Here is a 24,663-nt window from a genome sequence, read left to right on the forward strand (position 1 = left end):
TGGTTTCTATGTACAGCAGCACCAGAGTTTGCACTCCCCAGTTTTAGAAAATCAACTTAATTGTGTCAATGTTTTTTTTTTTTTCTCCATTGCATCTATGAAGGTTGTCACATAGGGTGGACCATAAACATGCCCACCTTGTTCATCCCCTGTACATGGTGTATTAATGTGACTAGTATTTTACATAATAAAATAAGGTCATTTGTGCTTATAAGTTCACAGGAATAGACAAGGACACTACATTTTTGGCATACATCTTAGCCCAAAATGTGAACACTAATGTAGCTAACACATCCAAGTACTGGTAATCTGTACTATATTAGATTTTTGGTTTTGGATAGGCTTTGGGCCGGGTTCACATATGTGTGAATTGGATGCCGTTTTAACCATAACATGTGAATGTGACCTGCTCTCAGTGGAACCAGTTCACACAAATTCGGGGCGGCCACAGTGCACTTTCCAAAAGGGTCCTGTGAGTTTTTAGGTCCAGTTTAGGTGCGAATTCTGGCCAAAATTTGGGTGAACAGAAACGCCTTGGACCTCGGGCTGTAAACTGCAACTGCACATATGTGAACCTGGCCTTAAGCTTAATAAAGTGTAGAGTTTGGTTGGTATTTTATTGGCATGACCCCTAAAAATCGAATTTGTAGGCAAAATGATTATCAGGTCAGGAATTATAGGAATAAAAATCCAGTGAAGTCAGTATTATGTACTGGGAATGATGGCTGGATTGACATGTGAACGGGCTTGTGTATGGTTGGTATTTAGTGCCAGGTGCAGTGTTGGTTTCAGTTTCTATGTTGACTAGCTGCACAATACACAGCCTGATCCTCCTTAGTTGTGGATTTCAGAATTAGCTGAGAATTGTGAGTGTTTTTTTATATTAAGGTCCCATTCCGTCTCATAGTCATTTTCCTTTTCAAAATGATTAGTTCCAGTTGATTAGACCACCATCTTTAACCCTTCACCAGGCTTCTGCTGATACCAGGCCATGTAGAAATATGGGGATTTGCTTTGAAAAGGCATTTCAGCTTAATCTCCCACATCTACTATTACCAGTTTCTTCTCTTGCTTTACCACCTCTGCCCAGCCCTGACCTGTGGAAGGAAATAGGGCTAACTCCAAGGTAGGTCTCATTTTATGTCTTCTTAATTTGCACAGTTTAAATCTTCTATGATCATATTATACTTGGAATTTATCACCAAATGACTCTCTTTTTGTATTCAAGCAACATTTGAAAGCTTACAAAAAAAGTCCATAAAACTATTTTGGTGCCCATGGACTATATTATCCAAGGTATTATTTTTTTTGCTGGTTGTTCATGGAGAAATATATATTTCAGAAGCTCCAAAAAATGACAAATTAAAATTGGCACTTCAGATTAAATGAATGACAAGCCAAAAATGGCACCTAGTTCCTTAAAAAGAAAAAAAAAAAACAAGAGAATGACATACTTAAATAACGATCCCATCCCCTCAAAAAGGACCAAGAGAATTACAAACAAAAATGGAAAACTGGCCCTTTTTTAAAAGATTAAGAGAATGACCAATAAAAAATTGGACTCCATTCTTTTAAAAATGACCAAGAGAATTACAAACTAAAATTGAAACCTGGCCCATCGTAAAGGGGCAAGAAAATTAAATTAAAAAAGGACCTTTACCCCCCCAAAAAAGTCCAAGAAAAATATAAACTAAAATTGAAACCTGGCCCCCAATAAAAGAGAGAAACATACTAAAACAAGGAACCTATACCTTTAAAAAAAAGACTAAGAGAATGATTAACTTAATGGAAAGCTGACCCCTCGTAGAAAGGTCAAGTGAACGACATACCAAAAACTGGACCCCATTCTTTCAAAAAAGACAAAGGGAATTGCAAACTAAAATTGAACCCTGGCCCCAAAAAAAAAAAAGACCAAGAGAAGAACATGCTACAATTAGGACCCTATTCTTAAAAAAAAGACCAAGAGAATTACGAACTTTGGAACCTGGCCCCTTGTAATCGGCTGAGAGAATGAAACTAAAATAGGATTTGTCCCTTTCCCCTTTAAAAAAGATCAATGGAATAACATACTAAAAATTGAAACTTGACCCCTCATATAAGGCCGATTTACCATAAATGACCAAGAGAATAGCATTATATTTTTATAATTTAAAATTTTAAATAAAATATAAAACATCCTTCAAAAAACTTTAAGAGAATGACAAAGCAAAAATGGAATTCTGGCCCCTCTGAAATACTTTAAAGTTGAAGTCACACTTACATAGAAAGTAGCAAAGGATGAAAAGCTGATACCACCATTTCTTCATATTTTAAAATCCTCCCAACACTATAACAAATTTAAAAGTAATAGTATATTGTGACGATAAGGGCACCATGTTCTTAAATCGCATTGGATTCCTACTTGTTTAATTCTAATTGGTAGATAATCACCTGACTCCCAGGTCCTCCTTCCACGTATATTCTCCTAATATGTTCCACACCTGTTTTTTTTTTTTAAAGAAGTTTAACCACTTACCCTCTAGAAGATTTACTCCCCTTCATGACCAGGCAATTTTTCTGCGATACGGCACTAATTTAACTAACAATTGCACAGTCATACCCAAACAAAAAGCTTGGCCTTTTTTCCCCACAAATAGAGCTTTCTTTTGGTAGTATTTGGTCACTACTGCGGTTTTTATTTTTTGAGCTACAAACAAAAAAAGACCGACAATTTTGAGAAAAAAGTAAATAAAACAGTATTCTTTACTTTCTGCTATAAAACATATCCAATAAAAAAAAATTAAAAAATCTAATTTCTTCATCAATTAAGGCCAATATATATTCTGCTACATATTTTTGGTAAAAAAAAAAAGTATCTCAATAGGTGTATATTAATTTGTTTGCGCAAAAGTTATAGCATCTACAAACTATGGGATATTTTATTTAGTTTTTATTTAGTTTTTACTAGTAAAAGTGACTAATAGTGGGACTGCGATATTGCGGTGGACAGTCAGGACACTAATAAACACTTTTGACACTTTTTGGGAACCAGTGACACTAATACAGTGATCAGTGCTGAAAAAAAATGCACTGTCACTGTACTAATGACACTGGCTGGGAAGGGGTGAAACATCAGGGGGCAAACAAAGGGTTTAATGTGTGCCTAGCCAGTGTTTTTGCACTGTGTGGGAGGTGCTTTTACTAGGGGAAGGCATTGATATCCATGTTCCTGGTTTGCAGAAACACAGGATCAATGCCTTCCCTACTGACAGAACGGCGATCTGCCTTGTTTACATACACAGATCTCCATTCTGGCTCTCTGCCTAATGATCATAGGGTGTCGGCAGACATCGAGTCCCGGTACACGCAGATCAGCTCCTGCTGTGCATGCGCATTCCAGACCCGGAAGCGTCAGATCATGTACTAGGTACGTGATCCAGCGCAGAGCATCCTCCTGGCCACAGTATATGTGTGGTGTTGTGAACTGGTTAAAAATCATATATACAACAATTAGATAAAGGACTTATGTTTATTTACAAAATCAACCTTTATTAACCACTTGCCTACTGTGCACTTTCATTCCCTTCCTGCCCAGGCCAATTTTAAGCTTTCACCACTGTCACACTTCAAATGACAAATGCATTGGTCATGCAATGCTGTACCCGAATTAAATTTTTACCATTTTTTCCACACAAATAGAGCTTTCTTTTGGTGGTGTTTAATTACCACTGTTTTTTTTTATTTTTTACTAAATAAAAAAGAAAAAAGACTGAAAAATGTGAAAAAAAAACAGTTTTTCTTAGTTTTTGTCAGGAAATTACGTAAATAAGTAATTTTTCTCCTTCACTGATGGGCACTGATAGGCTGTACTGATGTAGACTGATGAGTTGGCACTTATGGGCACTAATTAAGTTGCACTGAAGGGTGCTGATTAGGTAGCACTAATATGCCACACTGATAGGCACTGATAGGCAGCACTGATATGTGGCACTGATGGGCACTGATAGGCGCCACTGGTAGGCACTGATAGGTGGCACTGATGGGCACTGATAGGTGGCACTCCCCCTGGGTGATCTATATACATTGCAAAGATTTTTACCAGTTCTGGACCGGAAGGATTTGCCCCCTTAATGACCAGGCCATTTTTGGCGATTCAGCACTGTGTTGCTTTAATGGATGATTGCGCGGTTGTGCGATGCTGTACCCAAATAAAATTAATGTCTCTTTTTTTCCCAACAAATAGAGCTTTCTTTTGGTGGTATTTGATCACCTGTGCGATTTTTATTTTTTGCGCTATAAACAAAAAAAGAGCGACATTTCAGAAAAAAAAACAATATTTTCACTTTCTGCTATATAACATTCCCCAAAAAAATATTAAAAAATACATTTTTTTCTTCCTTTTAGGCCAATTTGTATTCTTCTACAAATTTTTGGTAAAAAAGAATCGCAATAAGCGTATTTTGATTGGTTTGCAGGAAAGTTATCAGGTCTAAAAACTAGGGGGAATATTTATGTCATTTTTATTTACTTGTTTTTACTAGTAATGGCGGCGATTTGCGATTTTTAGTGGGATTGCGACATTGCGACAGACAAACAGTCCATAGTCCAGTGGTCTCCAAACTGCAGTCCTGGGGCCAGATGCGGCCCTTTACTTGCCTTTATCCAGCCCTTGGGGCACTATTACTCCCATTGACCCCAGCGATGGGACACTATTCCTCCCTCTCACACTAATAATGGGGTACTACTTCTCACACGGACACCAAAAATGGGGTACTATTTCTCTCACAGATACCAAAATGGGGTACTACTTCTCTCACAGACATCAATAATGGGGTACTATTTTTCTAACGGACACCAATGAGAGGGCATTGTTACTAATGCCAGGATACACTATATTACCAAAAGTATTGAGACACCTGCCTTTACACGGACATGAACTTTAATGGTATCCCAGTCTTAGTCCGTAGGGTTCAATATCGAGTTGGCCCACCCTTTGCAGGTATAACAGCTTCAACTCTTCTGGTAAGGCTGTCCACAAGGTTTAGGAGTGTGTCTATGGGAATATTTGACCATTTTTCCAGAAGCACATTTGTGAGGTCAGGCACTGATGTTGGATGAGAAGGCCTGGCTCGCAGCCTCCACTCTAATTCATCCCAAAGGTGTTCTATTACATTGAGGTGCAGGTCAGTCAAGTTCCTCCACCCCAAACTCACTCATCCATGTCTTTATGAACCTTGCTTTGTGCACTGGTGTGCAGTCATGTTGGAACAGGAAGGGGCCATCCCAAAACTGTTCCCACAAAGTTGGGAGCATGAAATTGTCCAAAATGACACCTTAAGAGTTCTCTTTAAGAGTTCCCTTCACTGGAACTAAGGGGCCGAGCCCAACCCCTGAAAACCAACCCCATACCATAATCCTCCCTCCACCAAATGATTTGGACCAGTGCACAAAGCAAGGCCCATAAAGACATGGATGAGCGAGTTTGGAGTGGAGGAACTTGACTGGTCTGCACAGAGTCCTGACCTCAACCCAAAGAATACCTTTGGGATGATGAATTAGAGCGTCCAACATCAGTGCCTGACCTCCCAAATGCACTTCTGGAACAATGGACAAACATTCCCATAGACACACTCCTAAACCTTGTGGACAGCCTTCCCAGAAGAGTTGAAGCTGTTATAGCTGCAAAGGGTGGGCCAATTGAAGTTCATGTGTGTGTAAAGGCAGGCATCAAAATACTTTTGGAAATATAGTGATTTTCTACTACCACTGGCCACTGTCTGGCCCCTCTGAAGTCTGAAGGATAGTAAATTGGCCATTTGTTTATATTGTTTAGAAGTTTGGAGGTCCCTGCAGTGAACCATGGAGAATGAATGTAGCCACCCTCTAACAGAAAGTCAGATCACAGTCGCAAAAAAAAGGAATTTGGAAATTTGGAGGAGGCTGAGAGCAAGAGTTAAGAATACATACCTGACTTTAAAGAAAATCCATGTGCAATATGTGTTGAATACATTATTATACTGGTTTGGTTTGAATATTTATAACTCGTTTTTTTTAAGCGTAATACTTTTGAACGATCACTGGAGAAGGTGAACGTTTCATGACTCAGGGAGCAAGGAAAGCCATTGAAGACTAACTTATTAATTGAAAATTAGCTGATAGCTTTGCAAGGGAATTTGCACTTAGTGAATGTAAGTTTTTCAAATAATATTTAATCACATGCAATAAAAATAAAATATTATTATTATTATTATTATTATAACAATAATAATAATAATAATATTAATAATAATAATATTAATAACAAAAACAGTATATTTGCTTGCACCTTTTTGGATGATGAAAGTCAGCAGAGTTTAACCTCATTCTCTAAGCTAAGGGAAAATTCCACTGCAAAGTAAACAGTCTAATTGCCTTTAGTAAATTAACAACCATGAACTGAAATCTTAGTTAAGCCTTAAAGAGGAAGTAAACTCCCCCCAAAAAAAAGAAAAAAAAAAAACCTGTAAAGACAAAGGCATAATGAGCTAGTATGTATCGCCGCCCACCAAGCGACAGGATGGCTGACATGTCCAGCCGTCCTGCTTCCTGGTTCGCGTCCTCCGGCCATCTGATTGGCCCGGAGACGCTAATACATCACTCCCGCGCATTTGTGCGGGAGCCGCCGTTCACGGCACTGGGCTCTGAAGGAACGGCACGGGTGGCCATTCCTTCAGAACGCATGCGCCGATTATGTCATCGGCTGCATGCACTGTAAATATCTCCTAAACGGTGCATGTTTAGGAGATATTTATAGCACCTATAGGTAAGCCTTAATATAGGCTTACCTATAGGTTAAAGTGGGTTTACAACCACTTTAAAGCTGCATTCCACCTTTAAATTAGCTCAGTTGTACAGAACGCCTGATGCATGCAAAAGTGTGTACTGAGCTCTTGGAAGGTACTGGCTTTCATGGGCATACGCAGGTAGGGGCAAGGGGGGAGGGGGGCAAATGCCCCCCCCCCCCCAGAATCTTAAGTTCCCCTTTCAAGTGGTTGTTAAGCCACTTTGTACCATTCTGTCTGGTCTATTAAATAATCCTGTGTGCTAGTGTGTCTGTGTATGTGTTTTAAAAAAATAAGCCGTTCTTTACGAGTTTTCAGAGGGTCGAGCACTGCTCACGTGACCCGTCGGCTCTCTACTTTCCCCGTGTAAAAGCTGCCTGCAGCGGGCAGGGCTGAGGATTCCTCACTGATGTCAGTCAGGAGGGGAGGAGGAGGGGAGGGGGAGAGGAGAGGAGGAGAGAGGCAGCGGGTCACGTGAGTGGCGAGTGGCGCTCTGAAAACTTTTAAAGAATGGCTTATTTTTATAAAACTCAGACACAGGGGCACACAGGATGATGGAGGCATGTAAACTGACCACAGTTTCAGGGCTCAGCTGCCTTGGTATACCGTGGTCAGTTTATAGAGGGGAGGACATCGCCAGGCAGGATCAGCCAGGTATTTTAGGTGATAGAAGTGGCCAAATTACACAGCAAAGGCACTGTGCTGTATAACATGCTTTAAGGGAACAGAATAAATCTTTTTTTTTTTTTTTTTAGGTTAACAAATGCTGTAAAAATAAATGCTGCTATTTGCTCTTTAAAAATAAATACTCAAAAAAAGTTGTTGAAAAGGGGAGGAGCAATTGTGACTTTAAAATGAAAAAAGTTCTGCGGACGCCCATGCTGGCTTTGATTCCCATGTTTACATTCAAAACATTCAAAAGTAGATAACCCATTCACACAGTGGATCTGTTAATGACTGTACAAAAGTAATGTAATTTAAAATATTTTAATATCATTAATTGAAATAATTGTATTTGAAATAATTAATTAGAAATGCATTCATTAAAAATACATTAAGACGTTATAAATAATAAATGATTATATAAATATGTTAATTAAAAATAATTTAATTGAAATAATTAAAAAAAGTTACTGTATACAGATGGATAAAAAAAAAAAAAAAATACAATAGTAAGTCCCCTACATACAAATGAGTTCCGTTCTGAGAGCACGTTTGTAAGTCCAATTTGTTTGTAAGTCCAACAAAGTACCCAACCAACACAATCGGCCCAATAAAGTTCTGTAATAGGTTTATAACACATTTTACACAAAAATACATGGAAAAAAGGTTGAAATAAAGATGAAGTGCGGTATACAGTAAAGTACACAGAAGCACAACCACTTGTAGAGGATGCACACATGAGAATGTATGCCAGAAATGTGAACTAAATCACATGATTAAACATACAAACGCATGTTCATATCTAGGAAAGTTTGCAACTTGAAAGTTTGTAAGTAGGGGACAAACTGTATTAAAATAAAGTTTGAATGTGTGCTCCCCCTACTGGTGCAATTTGGCACTGTTACGATTTTCTAATAAATGAAGCTTTTTGGCCGATGTTTCACCTGCTCTGTGTGGCTGTGTACTGGCTGCACAGAAATATACTGCAGAGTCCCCAACCTCTGGGTTGGTTATATTTAGGTAATACTTTAGGATTTCGGGTCTCTTCGTGGCCCATTTGTTTACAATTTCTTTATCTTCTATGTCATTACTGTCCTTTCCCACTGAATAAGTTATAAGCTTCAACCCTTGTCCTTTCTTCTGCTGGTACCAGAGCATGGTTATGTAGGTGTTGTCGTTGTGCTCACAGAGAATGAGCACCTCTTTTCCTGCAGGCACCACCAGCATCTTTTCCTGAATTATTTCAACTCCCCAACACATATCTATGGAAGATTAAAAAGGAACAAAATGCATTTGTCATATGACCATACTCTTTGGGTAAGCATATATATATACATTGCATTTAAGCACTGGGATTAATTATAAGTGGACTTTTGCATTATTTTGGCATTATTTTACAAAAAATTTACATTTGGTATGCACATTGTAATAGCTTATTTTACCTCTCTCAATATAATTACAAAAGCTTGAAAAATTAAATTAACAACACATTTTTTATTATTATTATTAACATTATTTATATTATTATTATTATTAACATTATTTATATTATTATTAGTATTATTATTATCATTATCATTATTATTATTATTATTATTATTATTATTATTATCATCATTTACTATTATATATTTATTATTAATAATATAAGAGTGCATTTAAATAATAACTTTATAATAAATAATACATGAAGCGCTGATTGTTTGTTGTGTATGTTTTGTTGTACTCTGCATTATGCAATTGGTAATCTTAAAAATGCCTGGTTAGGCTGATGGAAAAACTACTGGTGGCCAAACACATGCACAATTTTTTGCCATTTGGCATTATAGCATTGCTTCAACCAGATGGACTTGGTTCCTTTTTCAAACTAACTGTGTATGGATCTATATAACTATTTGCAACTTCTTTCAACCAGGTTTAAGTGCAAAATTATACAACTGATTAAGGCAATTTGTAACCAGTGGTTTTTTTTTTTTTTTTGTTTTTTTTTTGTTTTTAACTGTGAGACAATTAGAATATTTTTATCTTGTTACATTATGTAAATATTTTTTTTTTATATATTATAATTGACAAACAGTTTTTAGACATCTTGAAAAAATAAATAAATGGAGAAACTTAGACTAATTGTTTTCAAAATAAATAAACAAATAAATAAATGAATAAATACATTATTTACTTAAATAATTTTTAAATGATAATAATAATAATATCAATATTAATTTTATTATTATTATTATTATTATTATTATTATTATTATTATTATTATCATTAGAATTATTATTATTTTTATTATTATTAATAATAATAATAATAATAATAATAATAATAATAATAATTATACCACGAGTAATAATAATAATAATAATAATAATAATAATAATAGTATTATAATTATTATTATTATTATTATTATTATTATTATTATTATTATTATTATTATTATTATTATTATTATTATATTAATACTACTACTACTACTAATAATAATAATAATAATAATGAAAATAATTAAGTGGAGAACAGAACTATTAAAACTTAAACCATTGCTTTCATATTAAGTAATTAAACTATAAAATAATAACAATAAAAATAATATTATTATTAATAATAATAATCATCATCATCATAATAATCATAATAATTAAATGAAAAAGAGTAAGTGGAGAACAGAATTATTAAAACTTAAACCCTTGTTTTCATATTAAGTAAGTAAACTATAAAATAATACCAATCCCGGATCAATAATAATAATAATAATAACAAAATGATGATTATTATTATTATGATTATTAATAATAATCATAATAATAATAATAACAACATAACATTGCAGCTTAATCAACAGAAATACGAATTTAGCTCCGATTTCATCTGTTAAATCATCAAAATCCACCAACAACTCTCTACTGTGAGGGTCTGCCAGATATGTAAATTGAAAGAAGTGTAAAGGAAGAACTCTGTAGTTCACAACTGCAGGTAAATCTTTAACAGATTGTACATTGAGATCGTTATCTGCATGTATTTGACCAGTTTAGGAAATAAAAAAAGTCTCAAAAACAATATTGAATAATACAACAATTCGGCACAATCTCTTCACACAGTACAATATGGGTTTTTTATGCTCCCCTTCCCTGTGACATCCTTATAATAAGAGGTCATTTATTTTTACTCGAAAAAAAGCTTATGACCAGGAAAAGTTCCGGCCATCCCTTCGTCCCTCCAGTTTTATCAAATAGCTTCAAGTTTCCCGGTTTCTCTATTTTACTGAGTCTTCGTTTTATTTTCATTTCCTGTTTTATTCTGTGCAGTCGATTTGCTAAAGCAGTGCACAATGTTCACTTAGAAATGGAGAGATTATGTACTGGTGAATCTAAGCAAAAAATTAAAACATTATGCCATCTGGAGAGACTTGCATGTTAGAGAAACTGCCACCTTGAGAGATTGGCATATTAGAGAGACTGCCTCCTGGAGAGACTGGTAGAGTATGTTAGAGAGACTGCCACCTGGAGAGACTGGCACATTGGAGAGACTGCCACCAGGAGAGACTGGTATGTTAGAGATACTGCCATCTGAAGAAACTTGCATGTTAGAGAAACTGAGAGATTGGCATATTAGCGAGACTGCCACCTGGAAAGACTGGCACATTGGAGAGACAGCCAACTGGATATACTAACATGTTAGAGAGACTTCTATCTGGAGAGACTTGCATGTTAGAGAGATTGCCACCTGGAAAGACTGACATTGCATAAAGACTGCCACCCAGAGAGTCTAGCATGTTGTAGATGCCATCTGGAATGTGGAATGTTAGAGAGACTTTAACCTGAAGAGATTGCCATCTGTAGAGAATGACATGTTATAGAGACTGCCACCTGGAGAGACTGGCAAGTTAGAGACACTGCCATCTGGAGAGTGGCATGTTAGAGAGACTGCCACCTGGAGAGACAGACATGTTAGACAGACTGCCACCTGGAGAGACTGGCATGTTAGAGACACTGCCATCTGGAGAGTGGAATTTTAGAGAGACTGCAACCTGAAGAGATTGCCATCTGTAGAGAATGACATGTTATAGAGACTGCCACCTGGAGAGACTGGCAAGTTAGAGACACTGCCATCTGGAGAGTGGCATGTTAGAGAGACTTCCATCTGAAATGATTGCCCTTTGTACAGACTGGCATGTTAGAGAGACTGCCATCTGGAGAGACTGGCATATTAGATAGACTGCCACCTGGAGAGACTGGGATGTTAGAGAGACTGCCACCTGGAGTGACTGGGATGTTAGAGAGACTGCCACCTGGAGTGACTGGCCTATTAAAGAGACTGCCACCTGGAGAGACTGCCAAGTTAGAGAGGCTGCCACCCAGAGAGACAGGCACGTTAGAGACATTGCTATCTGGAGAGACTGATATGTTAGAGAGACTGCCATCTATAGAGAGACTGCCACTTGGTGTGTTGGAGAAACCTCTATGTAGAAAATCGCATATGCTAGAGAAAATGCCATGTGGAGAGACTGGCTTCTTAGAGAGACTGCCAGGTGTAATATGGAGTTTAGAAGTGATTAGAGATTAGAGACACTGCCCTCTGGAGAGACTGGCATGTTAGAGAGACTGCCACCTGGAGAGTCTGACAAGTTAGAGAGACTGCCACCAGGAGAGACAGGCATGTTAGAGACACTGCCATGTGGAGGGAGTGGCATGTTAGAGACACTGCCTTCTGGAGAGTGGCATGTTAGACAGACTGCCATCTGAAATGAATGCCATCTGTACATACTGCCATGTTAGAGAGACTGCCACCTGAAGAGGCTGGCATGTTAGAGGCAGCCATCTGGAGAGACTGGCATATTAGAGAGATTGGCAACTGCAGAAACTGCCAAATTAGAGAGACTGCCACCCTGAGAGACTGGCATGTTATAGAAACTGCCATCTGATCTGGAGAGACTGGCATGTTAGAGAGACTGCCACCTGGAGAGACTGCAAAGTTATAGAGACTGCCAGCCGGAGAGACAGGCATGTTAGAGACACTGCCATGTGGAGAGACTGGCTTCTTAGAGAGACTGCCAGGTTTAGTGTGGAGTTTAGAAGTGATTGGAGATTAGAGACACTGTCATCTGGGCAGACTGGCATGTTAGAGAGACTGCCACCTTGGGTGACTGCCAAGTTAGAGAGACTGCCACCCGGAGAGACAGGTATGTTAGAGATACTGCCATCTGGAGAGACTGGCATGTTAGAGAGACTTCCACTTGGAGAGTCTGCCAAGTTAAAGAGACTGCCATCTGTAGAGAGACTGCCACCTGGTTTATGGAGAAACATCTATGAAGAAAATCACACATGCTAGAAGAACTGCCATGTGGAGAGACTGGCTTCTTAGAGAGACTGCCAGGTGTAGTGTGGAGTTTAGAAGTGATTAGTGATTAGAGACACTGTCATCTGGGGAGACTGGCATGTTAGAGAGAATGCCACCTGGAGAGACTGCCAAGTTAGAGAGAATGCCACCCGGAGAGAAGGTCATGTTAGCGACACTGCCATCTGGAGAGACTGGCATGTTAGAAAGACTGCCATCTGTGGAGAGACTGCCATCTATAGAGAGACTGCCACCTGGTGTGTTGGAGAAACATCTATGTAGAAAATCACACATGCTAGAGGAACTGCAATGTGGACAGACTAGCTTGTTAGAGAGACTGCCTGGTATAGTGTGGAGTTTCGAAGTGATTAGCACTTGCACTGGTGTGTTGGATAAACTGCCAGGTCGGTGCACTAAAGGGATTGCTTTGTAAAGCAACTGCCATGTTGGACAGACTTCCAGGTGGAGAGACTGGAGTCCTTAGGGGACTGCCATGTGGAGCAACTGGTATGTTGTAAAGACTGCCAGCTGGAGAAAATGGTGCAAAAAGTACTGCCAAGAGACTGACATGTTGGGGGATTCCTATGTGCAAAAATTGCATCAACAACACCCGACATGTTGACAAACTGCCCTGCTGACTTACTGCTAGAGCTGAGCAAGGACATGTCCTTTTCCTCTCACTCCTGGCCTGACCACACAGACCTGATCCCAAATGTCTCCTGCATTCCAGCTATGTGACTCGCAATATCACTTTAGAGAACACCCTGGACCAGCTATCACCACCAGGAGGAAGAAATGGGACACTTGCCTAGCATCATCAGTGGTGGGAGTGAAAACATGAAAACCCATAAGATGCTGTAAATTAAGTATTTTTTTCCTTTACAACTCCCAAGATGTTAAAGAGGGTATTGGGTAGACAACAAGGTAATGAAGAAACTATGACTGTCTATATCTATATACTGTAGCTCCTATCTATCTATAACTATGACTGTCTCTATCTATCTATCTATCTATCTATCTATCTATCTATCTATCTATCTATCTATCTATCTATCTATCTATCTATCTATCTATCTATCTATCTATCTATCTATCTATCTATCTATCTATCTATCTATCTATCTATCTATCTATCTATCTATCTATCTATCTATCTATCTATCTATCTATCTATCTATCTATCTATCTATCTATCTATCTATCTATCTATCTATCTATCTATCTATCTATCTATCTATCTATCTATCTATCTATCTATCTATCTATCTATCTATCTATCTATCACTATGACTATCTATATCTATATCTATATCTATATCTATATATCTCCTATCTATCTATAACTATGACTGTCTATATCTATATATCTCCTATCTATCTATAACTATGACTGTCTATATCTATATATCTCCTATCTATCTATAACTATGACTATCTATATCTATATATCTCCCATCTATCTATATCTATGACTATCCTGGAGATGAGTATGCAGGAGAGAGTTACTGAAACCTTCACATTGATCTCCTCCTTCTATAAAGATTCTTATACAGGAAAAAGATGTACATATGGGGTTTTACACATCCTCCCTCTATAAATGTTCCACTGTGGATGCTGCTGGCACAGTAATAGACCGCATTATCTTCTGATGAGACCTGTGAGACGGTCAGGGTGCTTTTCATGGGTCCATCAGCTTTTATTGTCATTCCTTTATTTATGAATTCCTTCTCGAATTCTGCCGTTTCTGTTTTGTAGGCTCTGCCAATTAAAACCAGTTCTTTCCCCTTTTCCTGCCGGTACCAGTATTTATAGGTGAAGCTGGATTCCTCGTGGATACAGTTGAATGAGATATTATGATTTCGATAAGCCAACTGGAGTTTAGGACTCTGAATAACATCTACAGACAAACAGACTAACAGTGGAAATCTCAATTAGTTGATTATTGGCACCATTTTGTAAAAAGAAAAAAAAAATGGCTTGCTTATTTTTATTTAGTTTTTTTTTCTACTGCATGCAGGTCTCGAGGTCCAAAAATGTGTTTTTCAACCCAGAAAACAACATTCAAAATCAGATTTGTTAATCAAAAATGTATGTTAGCCAGGGCCTATTTTAGTTAGCCTATGCAGTTTCCTTTTGTAGCTAAAGGTACATTTATGTTCAGGATAGACAGAGGTATGCAAGAGTCTTAAAAAAAATCTGGGGCACCAATTGTAACTCTATATAGAGGGAATAGGTATCTTGTTCACAGTGCGGTATAGTGAATAGTGGGTGTGATAGTGCATTAATACGCTACGATTGATGTGCTGTCCTGATAGAGATCTTGCCATGTGGACAGACTGCCCTGCTGAAGAGACCGCCATATGTAGGTTTGGCCTGTCTGAAAGTTTCCCATAGTAATAAATTGCCCTGTTATAGAGCCCACCATGAGGTTAGACTGCCAAGGCAAACAACTGTCCTGTTTGAGAGACTGCCACATGGAAAAGATGACATGTTAGAGAGACCGATTTGTTGAAGAGACAAGCAACTGGAGAGACCAACATGTTGGAGAGACTGCTAACGAAGAGTCGGGTGTGTTAGGGAGAATGCTATGTAGAACCATAAGCATGCTAGAGAGACTGCAATGTGAAGAGACTGGTATGTTGGGGAGACTGCCATGTAGAGATACTTCTTTGATAAAGGGACTAGCAGCTGGAGAGACTAGCATCTTAAAAGACTACCACCTAGAAACACTTGTGTGTTAGAGAGGCTGCCATGTAGAAAGGAAAGAAACTCCCCTGTGAAGAGACGGGCATGTTGGAGAGGCTGCCAGATTTAGATACTGGTGTGCTAAAAGGATGGGCATGTTGGGAAGACTGCAATGTCAGGAGACAGGTTTTTTGAAGAGACTAGCACCTGGAAGGATTGGCATGTGAAAGAGGCTGCCACCTTAGGTAGACTGACATGTAGAAAGGCAGGTATGCTAGATGGAATGCCATTTGAAGAGACTGGCATGTTGAACAGACTACCAGATTGAGATACTGGAGTGCCAAAGGGAACTGATTGCTGGGAAGACTCACAAATGGAGAGATTGGTGTGTTGGAGAGACTGCCAGGTTGAGATACTGGTGCACTAAAGGAACAGGCTTGTTGGAAAGGCTGCAATGTGGGGATACTGGTTTGTTAAAGAGACTAGCACCTGGAGGGATTGGCATGTGAAAGGGGCTGCACCTTAGGGAGATTGACACATCGAAAGGCAGGTATGCCAGAAGGAATGCCATTTGGAAATACTGGCATGTTGAAGAGACTGCCAGATTGAGATACTGGTGAAACTGCCATGCAGAGAGAGTGACATTTGGAAGAGGCTAGCACCAGGAGAGACTGGTGTGTTGGCAAAACTGCCAGGCTAAAAGACTTGTGCACTAATAAGGCTGCTATGTGTAGTGAAATGCATGTGGGATAGATTTTCAGTTGGAGAGGCTGGAGTGCTAAAGGGACTGCCATGTGGAGTTACTGGTATGTTGCAAAGATTGCCAGGTGGAGAGATTGGTGCAAGAAAGTTACTGCCATGTTGAGAGACTGACATGTTGGAGTGACTCTCATTTCTCGAAACTGCACACACTGCCCTGCTGGTCCATTGGCATAACTGAGCAAGGACATGTCCTATTCTTCTCCCTCCTGGCCTGACTGCACAGACCTGATTCCAGGTTTTTTCTGCATTCCAGTCATCTGAACTGCAATTGAGGAAATTGTAAAAAAAGTGCTGGACCCATAGGATTATCCCACTGGTATTACCATCTTACAGTATTGATGTTGATGTAAATGTTTTGGTTCCTGGGCAGGTAGCTTCTACACCCCAGAGGTCTTCTTGGCTTTTAGTGTAATATAATAGAAATGGAAACTGAAAGCTTCAGGTCCCCCTCCTGCTTGTGCAGCCATGTCTGGCATATTCCGAACCAGGGTGCAGATTGGGTGAGAAGTCCGTTCAAAACTGCTTGAAATGTATGAGAGCAAAAGTAATAAGCCACAAGCCACACACCAAGCAGTTCTGTACATCAAAGCGGTGGTAGCAGCCTTAGTCTATCTCTGTCTCAGCCATACACCCCATTTCGCCCCACTCATGGGGACCTCCATGACTAAGTCTCGTGGGAGGGGCTAAACAAATCAGGGTGTGTGGCTCGGACAAAGATAGACTGAGGCTGCTATCACCTCTTTCATATACAGGATTGCTTGGTGTGTGGCTTTTGGCTCATTTCTTTTACTCTCATACATTGTAAGCAGTTTGGAAGGACTGCTCACCCAAACTGCACCCTGATTCACATTTGCAGGACATGGCTGTATAAGCAGGAGGGGGGACCTGAAGCTTTTAGCTTTCAGTTTCCTTTTCTGTTCTATTTTTGACCCAGTCACACACCCCAATTTGTTTCGCCCCTCCCACAGGACTTAGTCATGGAGGTTTCATAGGTGGGGCAAAACACATTGGGGTGAATGGCCGGGGCAGAGATAGACTGAGGCCGCTACCACTTCTTTGATGTACAGGATTGCTTGGTGTGCAGCTCATGGAAACTGAAGCGCCAAACCACTAGACTGAGATCCAGATACAACTTTATTCCAATAAAAGTCATGTGCACTAACAAAAAAACCCCCACGTTTTAAAAGTCCAAGAACACCTCTCTTCATCAGGGCTAAAAACATCGCTATATTATTTAAAAATGAATACATTATCCTTTCCTCTGGGTCATATTTAAAACCAAAAACCCACCACCCAATAGAATTAAAAGTATCAAAATAATTAATTGTGTTACATTGATTGATATATCCAATAGTAATGACTGTTTGGTTTTAAATATTACCCGAGGAGAGATAACGTGACCTGCAATGTTAAGTTCAAGGGGACCAGCTATCTCCAGCAGGGAGAGGAAATGGTGCACATGTCTAGTGGTATATGTGATGACATGAAAACCCATACACTGCTATAAATTAAACATGTTTACCTTGTGTAGCACCCTCCAAGGTAGGTGCTAGGTAAAATATAGTTGGCTTTGTCTGCTTATCAGCAAGGCCATGTTTTCAGCTAGGCTGGCATGTGTTCCCAGGTGTGCCTGTTGTGTTGGGCAGTCTCTCCACTGTATCCCAATGAGGGCTCTCATTGGGCAGTGGAAGAAATCTGACCAATAGCACACCAGGGCTTGTATCCATCCCAGAAGGGCAGATTCTGCCGCACAGCACTCTGGGAGAGGGTATAAGTCTGTGGGGAGCACATGACAGATTGTCTTTGGCGGGAAGCAGAGTCCCAGGAGGGAGGTGACGGCTGTCTCTCCTCCTGTCAGGAAGAATCGGGTGTCCCAGGCGGCTTGCCTGAGTGGACACAGGGCTGAGCTGAGCTGCAGAGAAGGATTTAGTGTGCTGAGGACTAGCGGACCATTGGGGCCGAGTTTCAGCAAAGCATTCTGAGTTGTAAGTACTGCAAACTGCCCCTGGGGGTCTGCCTAGCAGAGGAGACCACTCCGGAGAAGGTTAGAGGGATCCAGGAGCTAGCTAGCCAGTACAGGAATATAGTAAAGGGGTGCCAGAGATTACCCTGAAGAGTAAAGGGGGTGCCAGCGGTTGGGCCCTGAAGTGTAAAGTGTTAAGCATTGTAGCGTCATTCATACAAATAAAATAATTCCACAGTAAATATCATAGAATATTGCATAAAGATGAATAAGTGTCCATAGAAAATTGGTGCAAAAATGCAAAAGAACTTGAATAGTCCAATAATACTAATATCAGCAAGTGTCCATATAACAATTCACCAAAAAAGTGCATTAAGTGCTCGGAAAGGTGTGCAACATCATGCCAAAATTCCGGTGCTGTGAATGGTGCCAATCATCCCCCTTTGGATATCCACTTACCGAACTGAATTGACCCCTAGGCTATACAGCTGTAGAGGGTCAAAAAGGCTTGTGTCTCAAAAGGGAACTGAATAAGGAATCCTTTGATGTCTGAAGTTCTCAACACACCGGTATGCATAGATATAAAAAGAAAAACTGGCAATAGTGTAAGCCCGTTTATCAATCGTTTATTGGAATTAAAAGAATATCACTCACATTTCGTAGAGCAGAATCAGGCAGATAGTAAAAAATAGGCAGGTCTAACATTTCTTCCTGAATACGGTGTGCGCTCGGGTATGCCTTGGTCCCGGCGTGCGTTCCAACCGTCCCGGAAGTGACGTGCCACAGTGTCGTAGACCGGAAATTGCGTCAATGCGTTTCGCCCTCCCCTTGGGCGTTATCAAAGAAAAAAAAAAAAGTCTGGTCCTGGGGACCCGGGGGAGGGGGAGAAGGGAGAACTGAAACACCAGGGGTGGGGGGACCCCCAAACAGTTCAGGGGGTAGCTGTCCACTGTAGCGGCTGCCGGCGGAAGAGACAGAAGAGATCTCTGGGGGGAGACAAGAGGGAAGACAGCACAGCGCTGCGCTGTCTTCCCTCTTGAAATCCTTGTGGGTACAGTTGAATGAGATTTCTGAATAACTTCTACGAACAGACAGACTGACAGCAGAAATGTCAATCAGGTGATTATTGGGGCAGTTGTGTATAAAGCTGGCTGTTTTTTTATTTTTTTTTTATTATTTATTTATTTATTTATTTTCTCCAACGTGTATCTCAAGGTCCTCATTTTTAACTCGGAGGACAACATGCAGAATCGAGCAATCAGTTAATTAAAATTTGTGTCAACTGACTTCTAAAGTTTAGAATTACCACCATAAGGATCAGAGAACATAAAGTGGGTTTTATATAAAACAGACTTTAATAACACTTGTAGGTAAGGATGTCAATATTTTTACAGAGTTTCTTAGAGTAACAATAAGACTTTAAAGATTATAAAAAGTCTCTTTGCAGCCTCCTCTAGCCTAACATGGCAGCTAATGACTGATAATTAGGGATGCAAGATTGGGATTTTAGATTTACCTGAAATTTAAAGAAAATTAGGGGATTTTGCAAAAAATTTAACCATTTTAGCAAAATGCACTGTTGTACATAGAAGGTGTTTTTTTTTTTTTTTTTTTTAAGGGTGTGAAGGGCTTTAAATGGCTCCTGTGAGCTATGGGAGCTCCTTACAACTATTATGGACCCGTTCTTGCCCCAAAAAACAGCCTTCTATCAGCCCCAATATTTTTATTTTATTTTTCAAGATAAAAGCAGGTAATAAAAAAAGTAAACTAAAAAATGTAAAGCAACTGTGCATGTATACACACACAGATATACATGCAAATAAAACTAAATAAAACAAACTACAACTAATTACCCCTTTAAAAAAAACAATCTAAGTAAAGAAAACTATTTATTTATTTTTTTCCAAGAGCAAAATTGAGAGCTCAATTAAAAATTAGCCAATAGGGAATCAGTAAATTTGTGGTGAAATTAAGGTTGCCAAAATCATCCCTACTGATAATAGGAAAACAAAAAGCATGACAGGCCATTTCCCTTTAACCATGTATTGTTTTTCTTTCTTTCTTATTATTCTTTCTATATGCCTGAAGATATAGATGACTTCGCTAGAATAAATTACATTACACTTAAAGGTTATGTATTTCCAGTTTACATTGAGCAATACAGAACAATGCTTCACAGTATTACCAGAAAAAAATAGCAAGTTTAGCAACCCTAATATGTGCTGGTCTAACTCAGGAACCCCTTCTAATGTCCACAGGTATTGGTAGTTTGTGTAAGCATCTTTCAAATAATTAATTGCATTTCAATGCTGATAAATTTATGTTTTCTTATTAAAAATAATTAACTGTGTCCCCTTTTTTAAGATCTATTTTCCAATAATGAAAAACAAATAATTATAAAGAGAAAGAAACACTTTAATAAAAACATAAACAAAAAAGGCCATTGAAAATATGTGAGTGTCAAAGGCTTAGAAAAACTGAGGAATTAGGTAAAAGAGATTTACAATTTTTATAAGTTGTATTGTTTATAGTAATTAGAAATTGTTTCTAATAATTAAAATTTAATTATTTCTAATAATTAAAAACAATGACAAAAAAAGGGACAATTTAACAAAAATGAAAGCAAAAATGTCATATGATGAGTGCCAAATGCTTAGAAACATTGAAGGATTAGATAATAGAGCTCTACTTAAAATAAAGAAATATGGTTTACATTTTTTTCTAAGTTGTATTGCTTCTAATAATTGAAAATATTTAGAAATTGTTTCTAATATTTAAAATGTATATAAATAATGAAAAAAAGTAAAACCCAACAAAAATGTAAGCAAAAATACCCATTCAAAATGTCATATTATGTAAGTGTCAAATGCTTAGAAACATTGAAGGATATCAATGTCATAATATGTGAGTGCCAAATGCACAGAAACATTGAAGGTCAGAGCTCTAATAATAAAATAATAAATACTCAAATAATCAAATAATAAATACTAATTACATTTTTCTAAAAGTTGTATTGTTTTATAATAATTAAAAATAGTTTCTAATAATTTAAAACAATGACAAAAAAAGTAAAAATGTAACAAACATGTAAGCAAAAATACCCATTGAAAATGTCATAATATGTGAGTGCCACATGCTTAGAAACAAAAGGAATTCAATTTTAGAAATCTACTAAAAAAAATACATAAAAATAAAAAAAATATACAGTTGTATATTTTGCACATTCCTGCAGCAGTTCACCTCTTATAACAATCTTTTAAGTGAAAAAAAGTACTATATATATATATATTCTTCAAAAGTTTCTACACTTTTATATTTTTGTTGGAAACAGTGAGGGCGGGAGGAGTCTTGCTGATAGCTTTAACAAGTTGGTACGAAAAATGCATCGCAAAAGAAGGTGACTATATAGAAAAGTGATGTCATTTTTTTTAAATTCCTAATAAAAAGAGTTTAAAAACTGTGGGAACTTTTTTGAAGAGCCTTTGTGTATATATAATATATATATATATATATATATATATATATATATATATATATATATATATATATATATATATATATATATATATCAATATATATTGATATATATAGATATATCTATGTATCTATATCTTTATCTATGTATATATATATATATATCTATATATATATATACACAGTATATATATATTATCTATAGACTCAAACCTCATATCAAAAAGAAGAATATCAACTCATTAAACTATGAGAATACCTTTATGAGTTTTTAGCTAGACAATTTTTTATGCATTAATACAAATTCAAAAAGGGTAGATTGCAGCCCAGCTTGAAAGCACAAAGTAACATTATGAAATAAAATATATTCATGAAATATTGAAAAATCAAATTGCATAGCGGGAACTCTACTGTATATACAGTATATATATATATATATATATATATATATATATATACACAGTATATAATTAACAATGATCAATTAAAGTTTAGACATTTGTCACACTTACATGGCAGGAAGCAGAAGGAGATATAGAACTGCAATAAAATTGTCGTCATCTCCATGGCTCAGAAATGTCTACAGAAATATTTTTTGGCTTCACTATATGTGAACCACATCCAAGACCAGATTGCAGAGTAGGTGTGTCAAAGCAAGCCACACACCACCCTGCATTCGTAGAACAAGTGTGACCGCGGTGGTCTCCTCATAATTGGATATTATTTTCTGCCAGAAATTGAACAAGAAACAAACTCAGTTTTGCAATAAAATGTCTATGATGTGAATTTGTGGTTCTGTAACTTTCAGGAAGCAATGACAGCTGTTTGTGGCATAACAGTCTTACAGTCTTTAATATTTGAAAGTCTCTTTGATTAATTCCTGCAGGGCCTGGCATTATCCTTGTGTCGCTGTGGATGCTGCTGGCACAGAAGTAGATCGCACTATCGTCTACAGATACTTTATTGATGGTCAAGGTGCTTCTGAGAGGTGTATCAGCTTCTATCCTCATTTTAGTCTTGGGAAAATCCTTCTCCATCTCAGCTTCCCCTGCATTATATGAATATCCCATCAGGACTAGAGCTCCGTCTTTCTGACGGTACCAGTATTTGGTCAGGTAGTTGGACCTGTCATCAGAACAGTTCACGGACACGCTTTCAGTAATTTTGGCCAACTTGTACAGTGGGCTCTGGACCACATCAGTGACTTCTGCCACACAGACTATAGGACAAAAAAAAAAAATTGGAAATATATGACACCAAGAATAGTACACATGGGGAAAGATTATAATAATAAAATCAACCTAAAAATGAAGGAATCTGGGGAAAAATTATAATAATAAAATCAACCTTAAAAAAAAAAGGAATTTACTGCTAAATGTAAAGGAATTAAAATTTAGAACCTACTTAAATACATGTCTATTTGTTGAAACTGTGTAGATATGAAGGGAAAAAAAAGGAAATATAGTATATTATATCAAATATGACACACCTAGGAAAAAAGTAAAATAATAAAAACATTAAAAAAAAAAATAACCTACAAAAATCATGTCCCATGCCAATTGTACTTAAATTATTATATTTTAAATAAAATGAAAAAGAACAATAGAGCAAACAACAGCATACATTTATGGAAAGGCAATAAAGCAATATTCATATTAGATAGACAAATGCATGTTCTTAACACACTATTGTATGGGAAATACATTTTTTTTATAAACTCTGTAAGGATAAAAGGAAAGAAAATCTAACTATAATATACCAAAGATGAAAAGCATGGGAAAAATAATATTAACAACACTAATAGTAATAATACTAATAATAATATTGTTAAAGTTAAGTATTTTTTTGGTTCTTTTCCTTCACAGGTCGATTCATTTTTACCATGTATGAAATGTAAACCTAGAAAAAGCAGGCCCCATGCCAATTCTATTTTAATTATGTATATTTTAATTTAAATAATATTTAGAAGAACAACTATATTAAAACACAACTCTATCTGTATCTACTCAAGAAATGTCTTTAACATATTATACCAAAGAAGAGAAGAATGACAATAACAAATCTTTAAAATAAAGGATGTTTTTCTGCTGACAGCAAAGTATATTAAAACAGCTGATAAGTCCTATACTGGTTTTATTTCTGTTATTCATATTTTATTTTAAATATTATTTTAATATTTTAAAATATTATTTCAATATTATTTTCAATATTATTTCAGATATAACCTATTGATAAAACTAATTGCAATGTTAAAAAAGACAGTAAAATACACAGAAAAAGTAAATTAAAAAAAAAAAAAATATATATATATATATATATATATATATATATATATATATATATATATATATACACAATACATGTACATATTATGCATGCATTGACGGTACCTAACTTTGAAGTGAAAAAATATGACAAAATAAAAATATTAATCAGAAAAAAAACTACAGCATAAGAAAACCTCACGGCGCTGCCCTTCTCCCAACACCTTTTGAAGTTGTTTTTCCTTTATTATATATAAAAAAAAAAAAAAAAAAAGGTTAAAAAGTTACACATTCCTTCTGTTAGAAATTTACATAAGGGCTCAACAAATATTCACAGGACTATTCAGTAAAAAAAAAAAAAAAACAGTACAATATGGTCATCCACCTATTATAATGCCCTTGGTATTGCTGAATCTGTAAAAAAGTGCAGCAGTAAAGGTAGCTGCATAAAACACATCACAAAAGAAGCAAAAAAGTTCTTACAATTCAGACACCATGAGGTGAGGACAACTCTCAGGAAAACCACTTTCATCTTTTTACGGGTTCTGCATACATTACTTAAGACACCAGGAGAAGATTGCTAAAGGAAACATTGAATGCACAAAATCAAGTGCCTCATAAACAAATTTAAAGAACCCTTCTCTGATTGGATGAAGTTGAGAGATGGGGCAGTGATGTCACACCCTGCACCTTTCCAATCAGAAAATGCTTTGC

General features: G+C 37.1%; 1 long non-coding RNA gene and 1 gene segment (V, D, J or C); one reads left to right on the forward strand and one right to left on the reverse strand.

Moving 5' to 3' along the window:
- Positions 1–1,021: 1,021 nt before the first annotated feature.
- Positions 1,022–14,705, forward strand: LOC309564633. The gene is made up of 3 exons (XR_014225755.1): positions 1,022–1,126; positions 8,678–8,780; positions 14,557–14,705. It is a non-coding gene; the product is annotated as an uncharacterized lncRNA (long non-coding RNA).
- LOC309564631 (T cell receptor alpha variable 5-like) lies at positions 1,022–22,349 on the reverse strand. The segment is given in 4 exons: positions 22,198–22,349; positions 8,408–8,725; positions 2,261–2,326; positions 1,022–1,097 (listed from the first exon to the last, which is right to left on the reverse strand).
- Positions 22,350–24,663: the final 2,314 nt, after the last annotated feature.

The sequence above is a fragment of the Pelophylax lessonae genome (genome assembly GCF_965119305.1).
Source record: "Pelophylax lessonae genome assembly, chromosome: 9".
Taxonomy (NCBI): domain Eukaryota; kingdom Metazoa; phylum Chordata; class Amphibia; order Anura; family Ranidae; genus Pelophylax; species Pelophylax lessonae.